Source organism: Cryptomeria japonica, chromosome 6 (assembly GCF_030272615.1).
Source record: "Cryptomeria japonica chromosome 6, Sugi_1.0, whole genome shotgun sequence".
NCBI lineage: Eukaryota > Viridiplantae > Streptophyta > Pinopsida > Cupressales > Cupressaceae > Cryptomeria > Cryptomeria japonica.
This window is the reverse complement of record NC_081410.1, coordinates 226,441,047-226,457,861: the sequence shown is the minus strand read 5'-3', so window position 1 is coordinate 226,457,861 and position 16,815 is coordinate 226,441,047.

Genomic DNA, 16,815 nt, shown 5'->3' with positions numbered 1-16,815 from the left:
TTTGTAAGACTTGGAAGCCTAAAAATGTAAGCAAGTCCTGATTATGTCCTAGTTGTCCATATAGGCCCTTATAGGTCAAGATGGTCAAAATTGTATAAAAGGCCATGAGAACGCTGTCAAGTATGTAAAAGGTATTAAATAGATTATTTGGACATGTTTATGAGGTTTTAACAATTTGGAGAGTCATTAGGAAAAAGTGTCAAAGTTGCAAGAAAATTGCAAAAGTGCAACATTTGCAAAAATGTAAAAGTGCAAAAATTGCACATAAAGTTGTAAAATGGAAGATGAAGGGTCATAAAGGTAGTTGGATGGTTTATAACTACCAAAGAGTCTATAAATATGTTTTATTGGTCGAACCAAATCATTATTGGAAGAATAGAGAAGAAAGGAGAACATTTTGGATACATTTTGGAGCATTCTACTATTGTTATTTTGGTTGGCTTTCTAGTAGAATGCACCAAAATGTATCCAAAATGTTCTCCTTTCTTCTCTATTCTTCCAATAATGATTTGGTTCGACCAATAAAACATATTTATAGACTCTTTGGTAGTTATAAACCATCCAACTACCTTTATGACCCTTCATCTTCCATTTTACAACTTTATGTGCAATTTTTGTACTTTTACATTTTTGCAAATGTTGCACTTTTGCAATTTTTATAATTGTTTTATAAAAATTGCAAAAGTGCAACATTTGCAAAAATGTAAAAGTGCAAAAATTTTGGATACATTTATTGCAAATGTTGCAATAAATGTATCCAAAATTTTTGCACTTTTACATTTTTATAAATATATCCAAAACATATTTATAGACTCTTTGGTAGATATGTTAATTACCTTTCTTTTCCTTTTTGTTTGGAGTTATTATGTTTAGAAATGAAGAAGATATGGAAGTTTTGGTGAAAGTTGTTAATTGCAGATTTGATACTTCCTGAGAACAGTCACATTGCAGCGTATGGTATGAACTCATATGATATTATTAAGACCTCTAAATAGACTTATTGGAAAGAAATGTTTCTTTCCAATAAGTCTATTTAGAGGTCTTAATAATATCATATGAGTTCATACCATACGCTGCAATGTGACTGTTCTCAGGAAGTATCAAATCTGCAATTAACAACTTTCACCAAAACTTCCATATCTTCTTCATTTCTAAACATAATAACTCCAAACAAAAAGGAAAAGAAAGGTAATTAACATATCTAACTATCCATTATACATATACAAAGGTTTCTAGGCCATACATGGTCGTACAAGGCCTGGAACCAACACAAAAACTGGAAAGCCAACCAAAATAACAATAGTAGAATGCACCAAAATGTATCCAAAATGTTCTCCTTTCTTCTCTATTCTTCCAATAATGATTTGGTTTGACCAATAAAACATATTTATAGACTAGGACATAATCAGGACTTGCTTACATTTTTAGGCTTCCAAGTCTTACAAATCATTCCAAATGGATTCAAATACATTATAAATGACCTTCAAATATAAATTATATTTCAAATGATGAATTTGACCATATATTTTCCTTACGCCATGGGTGCTCCTGCACCATACTACCGGCCTTGAAATATTTCCAAGTCTCTTGGAAATGAGTAACATGATGCCTCTGCTACATTCTGCTTCAATCAAGACTCCTATCAATGGAGTTTATACTGGCTGCTTCCAATGGTGCATCTCTCATCTGAAGTCCACTCCTCCAAGCTGCTACAAACACCCAACAACTTTTGTCCCTCACCTGGGAGTCCTCTCTTGCCTCTCTCCCCAAGACTCTTGGCAACACACTAGACCTCCTTCTCAGGCCCTTTGGACCATCTCCTATGGCCCCCTTTGGTAGACCTTCCTGTCCACCCACTTGCAACTGAGTGAACCTACACCAAACCTACAACCAAGAAACTTTAAAAACAAGAATCAAATAAACAATCTCATGGGCTAGGTCCTGGTGTGGATTGCCTCCTTCGACGCTCTACCCACACACTCAAGCTCTTCTAGCTCTGAATCTATGAACTACCAAAGAGTCTATAAATATGTTTTATTGGTCGAACTAAATCATTATTGGAAGAATAGAGAAGAAAGGAGAACATTTTGGATACATTTTGGTGCATTCTACTATTGTTATTTTGGTTGGCTTTCCAGTTTTATGTTGGTTCCAGGCCTTGTACGACCATGTATGGCCTGGAAACATTTGTATATGTATAATGGATAGTTATATATGTTAATTACCTTTCTTTTCCTTTTTGTTTGGAGTTATTATGTTTAGAAATGAAGAAGATATGGAAGTTTAGGTGAAAGTTGTTAATTGCAGATTTGATACTTCCTGAGAATAGTCACATTGCAGCGTATGGTATGAACTCATATGATATTATTAAGACCTATAAATAGACTTATTGGGTGCATATATTTCCAATAATTATATTTAGAGGTCTTAATAATATCATATGAGTTCATACCATATGCTGCAATGTGACTGTTCTCAGGAAGTATCAAATCTGCAATTAACAACTTTCACCAAAACTTCCATATCTTCTTCATTTCTAAACATAATAAATCCAAACAAAAAGGAAAATAAAGGTAATTAACATATATAACTATCCATTATACATATAAATAGGTTTCCAGGCCATACATGGTCGTACAAGGCCTGGAACCAACACAAAAACTAGAAAGCCAACCAAAATAACAATAGTAGAATGCACCAAAATGTATCCAAAATGTTCTCCTTTCTTCTCTATTCTTCCAATAATGATTTGGTTCGACCAATAAAACATATTTATAGACTCTTTGGTAGTTATAAACCATCCAACTACCTTTATGACCCTTCATCTTCCATTTTACAACTTTATGTGCAATTTTTGCACTTTTACATTTTTGCAAATGTTGCACTTTTGCAATTTTCTTGCAACTTTGACACTTTTTCCTAACGACTCTCCAAATTGTAAAAACCTCATAAAAATGTCCAAATAATCTATTTAATACCTTTTACATACTTGATAGCCTTCTCATGGCCTTTTATACAATTTTGACCATCTTGACCTATAAGGGCCTATATGGACAACTAGGACATAATCAGGACTTGCTTACATTTTTAGGCTTCCAAGTCTTACAAATCATTCCAAATGGATTCAAATACATTATAAATGACCTTCAAATATAAATTATATTTCAAATGATGAATTTGACCATATATTTTCCTTACGCCATGGGTGCTCCTGCACCAACATCTTTACTTTGCACTTTCTCTCTCAGGAAATGATACTTCAACTCAATATGCTTGGTTCTAGCATGAAACACCAAGATCTTAGAAATGTTTATAGTACTCGTGTTATCACAAAAAATTCTTACCAGTTTTAATATCGTCAACTTGAAACCTTCCAAAATGTGTTTTATCCAAATTGCTTGGGTACAATTCATGTATGCTGCAACATATTTAGCTTTTGCAGTTGATTGAGAGATACAACTTTGTTTCTTGCTACTTCAAGCCACTAGTCTGCCTCCAAGAAAAAATGCTCCTCAGGTTGTACTCTTCCTTTCATCAACTTGTCCTGCCCAATCTTCATTTGTATAGACTTTTAAATAAAAGTCTCTTGCATATGGATACCATAATCCACAATCAATTGTGTCTTTCAAGTATCTGAAAATTCTTTTGGTTGCAACCATGTGTGTCTCCTTTGGGCTTTTCTAAAATCTAGAAACCAATCCTACTGCATGAGCAATGTTTGGTCTACTATGGACAACATAATGTAGTTTACCTATCATGGACATGTACTCCTTTTCATCAACTGATGCTAAATCATCTTCCTTAGAAAATTTGCATCCTGTAACCATTGGTGTTCCAACTAGTTTATAGTCTCCCATTCCAAAAGTCTTCAATAGTTCTTTCACATACTTGGACTGTGTGATAAAAATATGTTCCTTCATCTGTTAGATTTGCAGACCTATGAAATTTCTTATCTCACCTACCAGTGACATCTCAAATTCTCTCTTCATTTCATTAGCAAATTCATGACACATATAATAATTTCCTCCAAAAATGATATCATCCACAAATAGCTCACTTACCAGTATCTTATCTCCTTCTGTCTTGAGATATATGTTACTATCTTCACTGGTTCTTTGAAAACCTATCTTCACTAAGTGAGAGTGCAATCTTTCATACCATGCTCTTGGTGCTTGCTTCAATCCATATAATGCCTTTAGTAATTTGCACACCATATCCTTTTCTATAGTTAAAGAATAACCATATGGTTGTTCAATGTAGACTTCCTCTTCCAATATTCCATTTAGGAATGCTGATTTCACATCCATCTAATATACTTTGAATCCTTTGTATGCTACAAATGCAAGTAGAGTCCTTACTCCTTCCAATTTTGTAACTGGTGCAAATGTCTCACCATAATCTTTACCTTCTTCTTGTGCATATCATTTGCATACCAGTCTGGCTTTTTTCTTGACCACTAATTCATCTTCATTCATTTTATTTCTTAATGCCCATTTTGTACCCTATTACATTCTTGTTCTCCGGTCTAGGTACCAGTGACCATGTATTGTTCTTCTCTATCTGGTCAAGTTCTTCTTCCATTACCTTGATCCAGTCTTCATCTCCAAAGGCTTTTTTTTTTGTTCTAGGCTCAATGGTGGAAATCATATAAGAGTTATCTCTAAGCCTTGTTCTAGTTAGCACACCTGCATTCTTGTCTCCAATAATCTGATCAGGGCTATGATTTAGTCTAACATACCTTGGAATAACATGATCTTGTTTTTCAGGCTCTTCTTCTTCTTCACTTTCTTCATCTTCTATTGGACTTTCCTATTCCTATTGAACTGGGGCTTATGTGGTCTATTCACCAAATTTTTTCCTCACCATTTTTGATTCCCAAAATAGTGTGTAAGGTTCTTCTTCTTCCTTCTCCTTGTTGGTTTCTTCTGATTTCTCAGGAAATTCATCTACTCAAACATTTACACTTTCAATGATCTTCTTAGTCCGGTTGTTTTAACACTTGTAAGCTTTTCTCTTGGTGGAGTAACCAATAAATATGCCTTCATCACTCTTGGCATCAAACTTACCAATATAATCACCTCTTTTGATAAAACATTTTCTACCAAATTTTTTGAAGTAACTGACATTAGGTGATCTACCATACCAGTACTCATAGGGTGTTTTGTCCTTACCTCTGTTAACTAGTATCTTGTTCATTGTATAAATAGTTGTGCTAATAGCTTCTCTCCAGAATGTCTTAGCTACACCTCCTTGAATTAGCATTGTCCTAGAAGCTTCAACTACTAACCAATTGTTCCTTTCTACAATACCATTCTGTTGTGGTGTCCTAGGTGCAGAAAGTTGCCTCTTAATTCCATTATTTTCACAGTATCTAGTGAATTCCTCTAAAGTAAATTAACCACCTTGATCAGTTCTTAAGCACTTAAACTTTCTTCCACTTTCATTTTCAACTAAGGCTCTGAATGCATTAAACTTGCTAAATACAAATTTCTTGTCTTTCAAGAATGTGACCCACATCATCCATGAGAAATCATCAGTAAATATCATGAAGTATCGATCACCTTGAATACTCCTAGTCCTGATTGGTCCACATAAGTCGCTATAAACCAAATCTAGAAAATGTTTAGTTGAGAAAGATTTTTTCTTGAAGGTTGAGGATGCCATTTTCCCTAACTGACATTCCTTGCACAAAGCATTCACCGGTTTGTCTAGCGGTGGCAAACCTCTTACTGATTTGGACTTACTAACTCTTACAATGTTATCAAAATTCACATGACAGATACTCTAATGCCAAAGCCAACTATCTTCTACTTTTGCAATTAAACATTTGTTGACTTTAGAGTTTAAATGAAACAAGTTACCTCTGGTCTATTTCCCAGTTGCAATCGGATTACCTTTGCTTCCATAAATCTTGCAAACTCCATTCTTGAATTCTAGTGAGTAACATTTTCCATGGAGTTGAGCAACACTGAAAAGATTGTGTTTTAGTCCTTCAACCCAGTAGACATCATTTGCACTACTTTTACCATTCAGGGAGATGGATCCTTTCCCTTTCACCATGCAAGGTAGTCATTCCCAAATCTGACAACACCTCCATCAAATTCCCTCAAAGTAAGAAACTTACTCCGGTCACCGGTCATGTGGTGTGAACAACCAGTGTCTATAATGCAGTCATTTGAACTCTCCATGTGAGAGACCGATGCCTTTTGATCTAATATCTCATCTTTAATAGCAACAAAGACAATGTACTCATTTGCATGTTCCTTAGATTCTTCATCTGTAATTCCTCCATCCACTGTAATGAGACAATCTCTTTTACCTTTACCTTTATACTTCCTATACTTCTCACATTTTTGCTCATCATCTCCATTTGGACAGTTAGCAGTAATATGTCCAATCTAGTTACATGCAAAACACTTCAATCGTAATTTACCTTTGTACATACTGGTACCTCTGGGTAACCACTTGGCCAACAATGCTTCAAGCTCAATCAGGCTATCTTCATCATCTACCTCTTTGTTGGATCTAGACTCATGACTGTAGCTCACTTCTCTACTTTTCCTTACCGATGGGATTGAGACTGAGGCTTTAAATGCAGATTCTAATCTCTAAACACTTCCATCAAAACCATTTAATTCAAATGCAATTAATTTATCAATGATAGAGTCAAGAGTTACATTTGTCTTATCAATAGATTTGAGTTCCTGAATGGCCGCAACTCGGATAGAGTAGACCGGTAGGCGGGTTCTCAACACCTTGCTAACCACAATGGTATCCTCCACTATACCTCCAACACTTTTGATTTCTCTGACTATCTCCTTGATCCTCTAACCACACTATTGAATGTTTTCTCCTTCAGCCATCTGCATATCATCAAATTTTCCTCTCAGACTCTCTTCTTTGGCAATCTTAACATGCTCATCACCGCTATAGATATCTTCCAGTTTCTTCCATACTTCATATGTAGTCTCCAATCCATGAACATCAACGTATTCTAAATCAGACAAGGAACTGATGATGGCCTCCAATGCTTGATTGTTCTCCTGTGGCTCCTTATTTTGATCATCTGTTAGAATCCCACTAGGCAAGTTATATTTAGTAACAACATGCTCCCAATATTGACTTCCTAATCTCTTGATATAGATCTTCATCCTATCACTCCAGATTTTGTGGTTTTCCCTATTGAACTTTAGACCTTCTTTCTGCATCATGTTCTCCTAGATCTTTTCCTCAAGCTATTAGGCTTAAACTCAAGAGGAACTGGATAGCTTTGATACCAATTGATAATATGATGAAACTATAAGGATCCAATCAACTAATGAGAGGGGGGGTGAATGAGTAGATAGAAAATAAACTAAACTTTACCAAACAAACTTTCAACTTAGAATCCAATCACTAAACTAACCAGTTTAGTCACTATATCGAAAACTACAACTGCAATGTCAAACTTTACCAATTGACCAAAACATCAATGATACAATGCAACAGATCTGAAACTCAAATACGATTTAACCAAAACATTAAACCACTTCACAAAAATCAATAATAGCTCACTTAAGATCATTTCTAGTCATCTAAACATATCTAAGTGGATTTACTAGTCATTCATATCAACCATATCAAAACATATCCACAAAATCATTCACCACTTGACACAATGATTTTTCACATGGAAACCCAAATGGGAAAAACCACGGTGGGCATGAATACCCACAAGTATTCTGAACTCTTCTGAAGTTTGCCCTGTTAGGAGCCAAGCCTTATTAGAAGCTTATACAATAATGTTCTATTAAGAACAAATCCGATTAAGGACCACCCAATTAAGGGATTGACTACAATACCTTGTTAAAGGTAATACCCTGTTAGAGGTAACCTCGATGGAGGATTTAAAATCCAAGCTAATGGATCACCTGGTTAGAGGATCTCAACAACAAGCCTGTTAAAGCTTACTCGATTAAGGGATTTAACTATTGTAATGGTTAGAGAACAACAGGTTCTTTGTTGATCTAGTAATAGCACTTCCTTGCTTAATCAAATCCTTTTCTGCTCCTATCTGCCTTCACAACATTCTGCAGACAAACCTTCTGGTTTGACAACAATCACTTCCACACTTAACCAAAATTTTCAACACAATATTGAAATGAATCATCGACCTTATAAGAAAATATAATAGGTCAGTAACACAACACAAAACGTACAAATCTCATAGAGATTACAAACATATCGGTTCAATCTTGATTGTTAGATTACATAGCAATCAACTACACATTGTTCTAGAAAACTTCAACCACTCCTAGATCACCGTACATTGGATCTTGTAGCTCATCACACGTTTTTCACTTCATGCTATGCAATTGATCATTCCCAAGATAAACGGTTATCTCTATGCACCAAATCCACTTCAAAACTCATCACATGCAACATGCATACATGGCATCTTCATCTCTGATCAGCATTTGGTCATATATCATCAAAACTGATTCTCCAAGCTCCATTGGTTAGGGTTCTTCTTATTAACTGGTTAGGGTTACTGGTTGATCTCTTCTTCAATAACAATACTAGTTGCCTTCACTGCTTTACTACCAGTTTCTTTACTTCATCATTACCGGTTCTAATACATCTTCATTACTGGTTACTATTGACATCAATGACAACATATACTTCATCAATTCAATTTTCATGTAATGCCAACAAGTATATGCTTCCAAGATGAATTCCCCTTGTTTGGGTTACCACAATCCATAATTGAGTGTTCCTTGCAGGTACCTAAACATTCTACTTACGATATTCATATGTGACTACTTAGGTGCAGCTTGAAATCTAGCCACCATGCACACTACCTGCATGATATCCGGTCTAGAAGCAGTAGGATACAATAAGCTTCCTATCATGGATCTATACAATGTCTGATCCACCACCAGTGATTCATCATTCTTTCTTAATTTGGTTCCGGTCACCATGGGGGTATTCACCAGTTTGCAGTCCTCCATTTGAAATTTCTTTAGCATATCCTTTGCATACTTGGTTTGTGAGATAACGATTCCCTTATCTTGTTGTGATATTTTCAAACCAAGGAAGTATGTCGATTCTTCGAGCATTGACAACTCAAATTCTGACTGCATCTAATCAATAAATTCTTTGCAAAGAGTGTCCTTGTTCCCTCCAAAGATGATTTCATCTACATACAAAACCACAATGATCATGTGATTTCCATCTGCCTTGATGTATAAATTATTGTCAGCACTCCCCTTTTTGAATCCTTGCTCCTTCAGGTATTGATCTAGCCTTGAATACCATGCTCTAAGAGCCTTCTTTAAACCATACAGGTCTTTCTTCAAATGTCACACAAAGGTTTCATCATCATGTAACAGAAACCCTTCTAGTTGCTCCATGTACACTTCTTCTTCCAAATTTCCATTGAGGAAGGTAGATTTTACATCCATTTGATATACCTTATAACCCTTGTAGGCAGAAAAAGATATAAACATTCTAATTGCTTCTAATCTAGCTACCAGTGCAAATGTTTCTTCAAAATCAATACCCTCTACTTGAGAGTAACCCTTTCACACAAGTCTAGCTTTATGCCTAACTATTTTTCCTTCTTCATTCATCTTATTTTGGTAGACCCATTTGGTGCCAATGATGTTCTTGTCTTCTGGTATAGGGACTAAATCCCAAGTCTTGTTCTTCTCAATCTGATGCAACTCTTCTTCCATGACATCCATCCATTTATGAATTTTGTTGGCCTCATTGAATGTTTTAGGTTCTACTTTATTCATAAGGAAGAAATTGACTTGTTCATCATTTCGGGCAGCTCTTCTCCTTGTTTGCACACCATCACTCTTATTACCTAAAATCTTCTCTTCTGGGTGGTTTATCTATACATATCGGTTAGGGACCTTTTTGGATGCATCTTCTGGTTCATTGTTTGACTGGGCTTCTTCACCTTCATCACCGGAATCATCATATTGGTTCTCTTGTGCTTGTCTTCCTTTGTGCATATCCTCATCAACTCTTACATGCATACTCTCAATGACTCTTCTTAGTCTTTTGTTGTAGCATTTATAGGCCTTGTTGTTAGTTGAGTAACCAAGGAAGATTCCTTCATCACTCCTAGAATCAAAACTACCTAAACCATCCATATCTCTCTTGATAAAACACTTGCTTCCAAATACCTTGAAGTACTTGACCGATGGTTTCCAGTCATACCACAACTCATAAGGTGTCATTTTTTTGTTTGTTCTTAGTTGAACCCGGTTCAAGGTATATGCAATAGTATGAATCGCTTCCTTCCAATACATGTTCGATAAACTTGCCTCATTTAACATGGTTCTGTCCATCTCCTTGACTGTCCTATTCTTTCTTTCTACCACACCATTTTGTTGTGGTGTCCTATGGGTTGAGTATTGCCTTCTGATTCCATGTCTTTCATAGTAATCTTCAAACTCATTTCATGTGAACTCTCCACCCTGGTCTGATCTTAGGCATTTTAGTTTGCACCCACTTCCTTCTCTACCATCTTCCTAAAGACCTTGAATCTATCAAATGCTTGTGATTTATCTTGTAGGAAAGTGACCTATGTCATTCTTGAATGGTCATCAATGAATAGCATAAAATATCTTTCACCGGCAAGACCTCTTGTCCTAGTTGGACCACACATATCTATTTGTACTATTTCAAGTGGTCTTGAGGTGTTGTGTTCTTTTGTTTTGAAGCTCACCTTAGTATGCTTACCTTTCACACATTCATCACAAAATGTGCTCACCAGTTTGATAATTGGTGGTATATTTCTTACATAACCCTTTTTTCTTACTGCAACTAGATTATGAAAATTTATGTGGCCTAATCTTCTGTGCCACAACCAACTTTCATCCACTTGTCCCAACATACATTAGGATTAAAAACATTCTTTCTAATTATATACATTTCCATCTATCCTCTTGCCTTCGGCTACAGTCTGACTGGTTCTCTCCTTCTTCATCTGTCAGCCAGTAGAATCAAAGGTGAATTTATAACCTTTGGCACACATTTGATTCACACTCAACAAGTTGTGCTTCAGGTCTTCCACATAGTACACATCATGTGCTTTCAATTATCCATCAATGTTTAGAGTACCTTTCCCTTTATCTTGGTAGATGAGTTGTCTCCAAACCTTACTGAGCCACCATTCCAGTCTTCAAGTTTGATAAATTTATTTTTATCACCAGTCATGTGGTTGGAACAACCACTGTCTACAACCCATAGATTTCTTTTTTCAACATGTAGGGCAGTCTGCACTATCAAACTTGATTTTGTCTTGTCCTTTTCTTTCTAACCCATATCGGTTTAGTTTCCTTCTCCTTATCAACTAAAATTTTGTGCTTTGGCTTGGGTGTCGATTCTTGATCAGGATTTGTCCTCTTCTGCTTGATTTTCCTGTTCTTACAAGACTTTTCTATATGTCCAAACTCTTGACAGTTATAGCATTTCACATTTTTATTGAATGATGAATCTTTGAAACTATTGTAGGATACCAGTTTATTCTTTCTACATTCAAAACTCCTATGACCAAATCCATTGCACTGATAATAGACAACATTCATATCCCAAAGTGCATTAAATGGATTTCTACTTCCATAACTCATAGTGGGATTATTGGTTAATCTACAGTCAGCTAACCTATGTCCAAATTTTTTACACCGGTAACAATAACCATGAAAGTTTGGAACATATCAATTAGGTTGCTTCAGTCCTGTAAATGACTATCTCACTGGGGGTCTTCCTTTCATGCTGCTAACTCTAGTGAATCCTTCATGATCAACTCTTGCATTTCTCCTAAAATCTGCATTCCAGTACATTGAATGTAGCCTCTAGCTAATTGATTGTGTATACCGGTTTGTGTGGCAGTTTCTAAAAGCTTCTGCATAATTCTTCTTACCGGTATCCTTGCTTATCATGAATGTCTTCTTCTCTTCACCTTCACTTGAAGAAGTGAACTGTATCTCCTTACTGGATGTGTCTTTGCTATTTGAACTTTTTCCTTCTTCAAATCCTACCATCGGTATCTTTAGATTGCTTCTGTTTGCTCAACATCTTGTCCAAGGATTCTATGCTACCCTCATATTTGCTTCTCACTTTCAGTTCATCCTTATTCTTTAAAAGCTCCTTTCTGAGTTTCACTATTTCTGCTTCTACATCTTGATGCTCCTTTTCCTTCTTCATCAGATCAAAGGATGTAACTTCACATATCCTCTTGGCTTCTTCCAATTGTAGTTTCAAGTCAAGGATAACTTGATTAGACTCATCTAGGGATTGCTTCAGTAGACCTTGTTCTTCAGCCGCAACAAGCTTGACCTTCTTGAGTTCTCTTCTTGTCTTACTTAACTCCTTAAGAGCACTTATGAGCTCAACTTATAGATCCACTTCAGCTTCAATGTCTTCTTCTTCCTCATCTTCTCCAATTAGTTCATCTAGTGCCATAAAGAGATTAACTTCTCTTTCATTCTCATGGTAGTCATCTTCTGATGCACTTTATTCATCTACAACATCATCCTCAATAGTATATAGGTTGTTCTTCTTATGGTATCCTCTTCTTTCTTTCTGATATAAATTTCTTTATTTGTCTTTACTCGCAGATTTTCCAAAACTTCTTTGCTCATCTCCACCAGTTTCATTATAAGGACATTTTGCAACAAAATGTCTAACTTTACCACAGTTGAAGCATTTGAGTGGAAACTTTCCTTTATAGTTGTTGGATCCTCTCTTGAACTTTCTGACAAAGTTTTCTACTTCTGCATCCAAGTCTTCACTGAATCCTTTATGAGAAACCTCTTCCTTACCCTTTTTGGTGGATTTGAATGCTACCTCTTTCCTTGAGGATGCTTCACTAGTTGTTCTCATTTCATAGACTGTCAGAGGGCCAAATAGTTCATCCATTGTGAAGGTCTTCAGATCCTTGGCTTCCTCTATGGCAGTAACCTTAGTATCATACTTAGATGTGAGAGATCTAAGTACCTTCTTGATAATAATCTCATCAACAATTTCTTCTCCAAGTCATCTGATGGTGTTCACAGTTTCATTTATTTTGTGAAGGTAGTCTACAATCTTTTCTTCATCTTTCATCTTGATGCCTTCAAGATGACCTCTTAGTGATTGCAACTTGGCCTCTTTAACTTTGGCATCTCCTTCAAATAATCTCTGCATTTTATCCCAAGTCTCCTTGGCGGATGCACAATGCATGACTTTGAAAACCTCATTATCAAACAACCCACTTAAGGTAGCATGTTTACCCTTTGTATTATTCTCATACTCCTTCTTAGCATCCAGATAAGTGGGAGGAACACTAGGGAAAGTATACCCATTCTTGACAGACATCCACACATCAAAACCAAGTGAGGAAATATAGGTATCCATTCTTCTTCTCTAGAAGGCATAGTTAGATCCATCAAACATGGGAGCTTTTGAGGAGGCATACTCATTTCTTGCCATTGTGGTCTTTGACCAGAATCTACCCAAGCTAGAGAAAGCTTTAGTCAACTAGGAACCTAGGCTCTGATACCAATTGTTGAACACAATGTACCCCTAAGAGGGGGGTGAATCAGTGGTTCCTAAAATCTTTTCACTTTAACCAAGCTTGGAATACCGATTATCAACCTAAACACTAAACAGTCAAAGTGATAAGATAAAAGTGGATATCAAAAGAGGAAAACACACAAATGTATAACTCAAACATTGGATGTATGAGGAAAACTTAATATGGGAAAAACCTTAGTGAGAAATGTTGTTGCAGTCTACTACTCCAATCCAGCCTCACAATGAAACAACATATTATAATGATTTAGGGAACCAACCCAATGAACACCAACCCCTACTGATTTAGGGCACCAACCCAAGGAGAACCAACCCCTACACCAAGCTCTAACTTGATGTTGTATAATGAAATACAATTTTGATATAGTTATAGTACCTGGTTGCAAATGAGTTCTGCAACACCTGATCAATAGATTTCTATCGGTTAACAACCTCTTCTTCACTGGTTCTCACATTGTTGGTTATCAGATTACTCTCTTTGATGAATCACTAGTTACTCCTAACCTCTCACCTTTCTCCCTTAGCCTCACACCACACTATGTCACTCTTGGATGCCTTATTAACCAATCACTCCTCACTGGTTTTCTTGACTGTTAGACTATAACAATTTACTGATTACTCTATCTCTACCAGTTTGACCCTCTCACCGGTTCGCCTACTAACTCACACTACAAATTTTTCAAAATAAACTCTAAGGCAGACAATATTTCTCCTTTCTCAGGCTCTCTTCTCTCTCACACCTTGCATCAAGCATCAATTGATTTCAGTTTCGAGCTGACATATTTATCTTTTAGGGTTCCCACCAAAACAACATTTAAACAGTGTCGTGTTAGGTTTTTCCTTCACCAACTCGATTCGTATTAGATTTGATCTGATCTTCTTTTCTGGAGTGATGATTTGTATGTCTTCGATGGGCACCACCAACACCTCACATTTCAATGTGCATTTTATATATTTGGATGTCTACACTATGCTTTTCTATGTTTCTCTGTCACACACCATTAATGGCTCAGTTGTTTCCTTCAACAAACATGTACAAAGATCAGATCTTCTTGTAGGATGAGTTCAATCACTTGCCACCTTGTCTTCCTCAAGCCACAACCTTATGCTATCCTTCCATGATTTGTGGGTTCTTCATAAAAGCTGACTTGTTTGTTGACTGTTACGTCGACGAACACTTCACCGACCTCTGCATGATCACCACCTGGCTTCCACTTGTCATCCTTATCAACATCCATCTATTCTTGGGTTGCTATGTCGGTTTGATGTCCTTCACCAACTAAGATTGACTACCAGTTCAACTCACCTTACCGATATAACCTAACTTCACCGATGGGCCTTCATACCTTGAAACCTCTTTTCTGTCAGTGGATCAACTTGGTCTTCCATCGAACATGTTGGTCCTACTATTCAGTCCATTTACTAACAGCATTAAAATTCTTTGAGTATACCAGTTTAAATCCTTCAGTTCTTCTTTTACTATCTTGCTTGCCTTGCCGGTGGTCCTGCTTTACCAATAGATGATGCATTTCATGTGTACTGGTAACCTACCTTCTATCTTCTTACACACATATGGATTGACATCATCATGTCTTACTTCTCCCATACCGGTCACCACTTCTTACTCATTGGTGACCATACCAAACCATTTTACATATATGAAAACCTAATTCCAATAATGCCAACAAAGAGGTCTATTAACAAGGAAAATGAGGTTCACCAAGTGCATTTTATAACTACACAACACCATGTGGTCAAATAAAGTTAAGTACAAAAAAATTAACTGTAGATCCCATCCACAATAGTCATGTCATATCCCAACCCAAGATATCAAAAACCTTGTGCCTTTAATGCATGCATCCCTTTTCAAAATATCACCATGTGGAAGCATGGTGCTCTCTCTTGAGGTTACACAACATTTCTTAGCACTAACACCCACGAGCGCGCCACATGCTGTCCCGCGAATTTTTGAAGAGACGACTTTCTTTAAATGATACTCACGATGGAGCTTGGCACGTGGATGCTTTGTGGAAGTTTGGAGCAAGATCAAAGGAAACTTCCTAGAAATCCCCACTAGTGCGCCACATGCCTAGAGCGAATATGGGCCCAGTGAGCTCATATTAAAGTTTTTCAACAACCAGTGAAAAGTGCCACATGTCAACTATGTAGAAGATTCAGAATATTTTGGGCACAAAAGGAGAATACAAGCATGCCATTGGAGATACATCACATAGTCAAATTACAAACAAGCGACAAAAAAAATAAAAATAGGAAACTTCATGCCCAAGCTGTTTCAATGAAAATAATGGTAAATCCAAGTGACACTCATGCCACACACTTTGAGAAGGATAATGATTCAGGAATTTCTCATGTGGAAATGGTTACAATGCCTACTATGATAATGACAACACGTAGTGGATATGGTTACAATGCCTACTATGATAATAGAATCTTGGAGAAGAGATTCTATTTAAGCCTACAAGCATTATGCAATAAGGGTTCAACACTTTAAAACATATTTTTGGGGGGAAAAATGGAGATTTTTTAACCTCAATAAATTGCATCCATGTTTAGGCCTTAACATGTTTGTTCTTAAATAAAACATTCAGATTGTGCCTATGTTTTCCTTTTAGCTTGTTTTATTTCTATAAAAATGGTTTGTGTCATTTACAGATGAATGTAATTATTGCATGCTCAATCTAGCCTTTTTTATTTTTACTTAATTTGTGAATTATGGATCATGTAAGGATTTTCTTCTCACGACTACATTCAGACCCTAGTTAGATTTACTTTACTATGTCAGATACTTATACTGTTGACATTTTGCACGTGATGACTTGATTAGCTTTTTAATGATGATTAGATGGTATTTTGTTGTTTAATGACATTGATGACGGTTAGTTATTTTATAATGATGTATAATGCTATAATGTCGTTATTTAATTATGATGATTTATGTTGTTTAGTTATGATGTTTAATGATATTAATTCTTTTATTAGATTTTAAATGTGATAATATGTATAATGCATTTTATTATCAAAATTTGATGACTTTTTATTGAGTTGGAGTAAGTTGCAGGCTAACTGTCGAAGGCAGACATATGACCGAGGAGGGGTTTTCTAGCCTGCCGGTAGTGACCTAAGGACTGGAACTCTATGCAAAAAAAACAATTAGATAATAATTAGTAAATTAAATTGGGAATTTAAAATAAATTAAAAATATTAAAATATAACAATAGATTATTT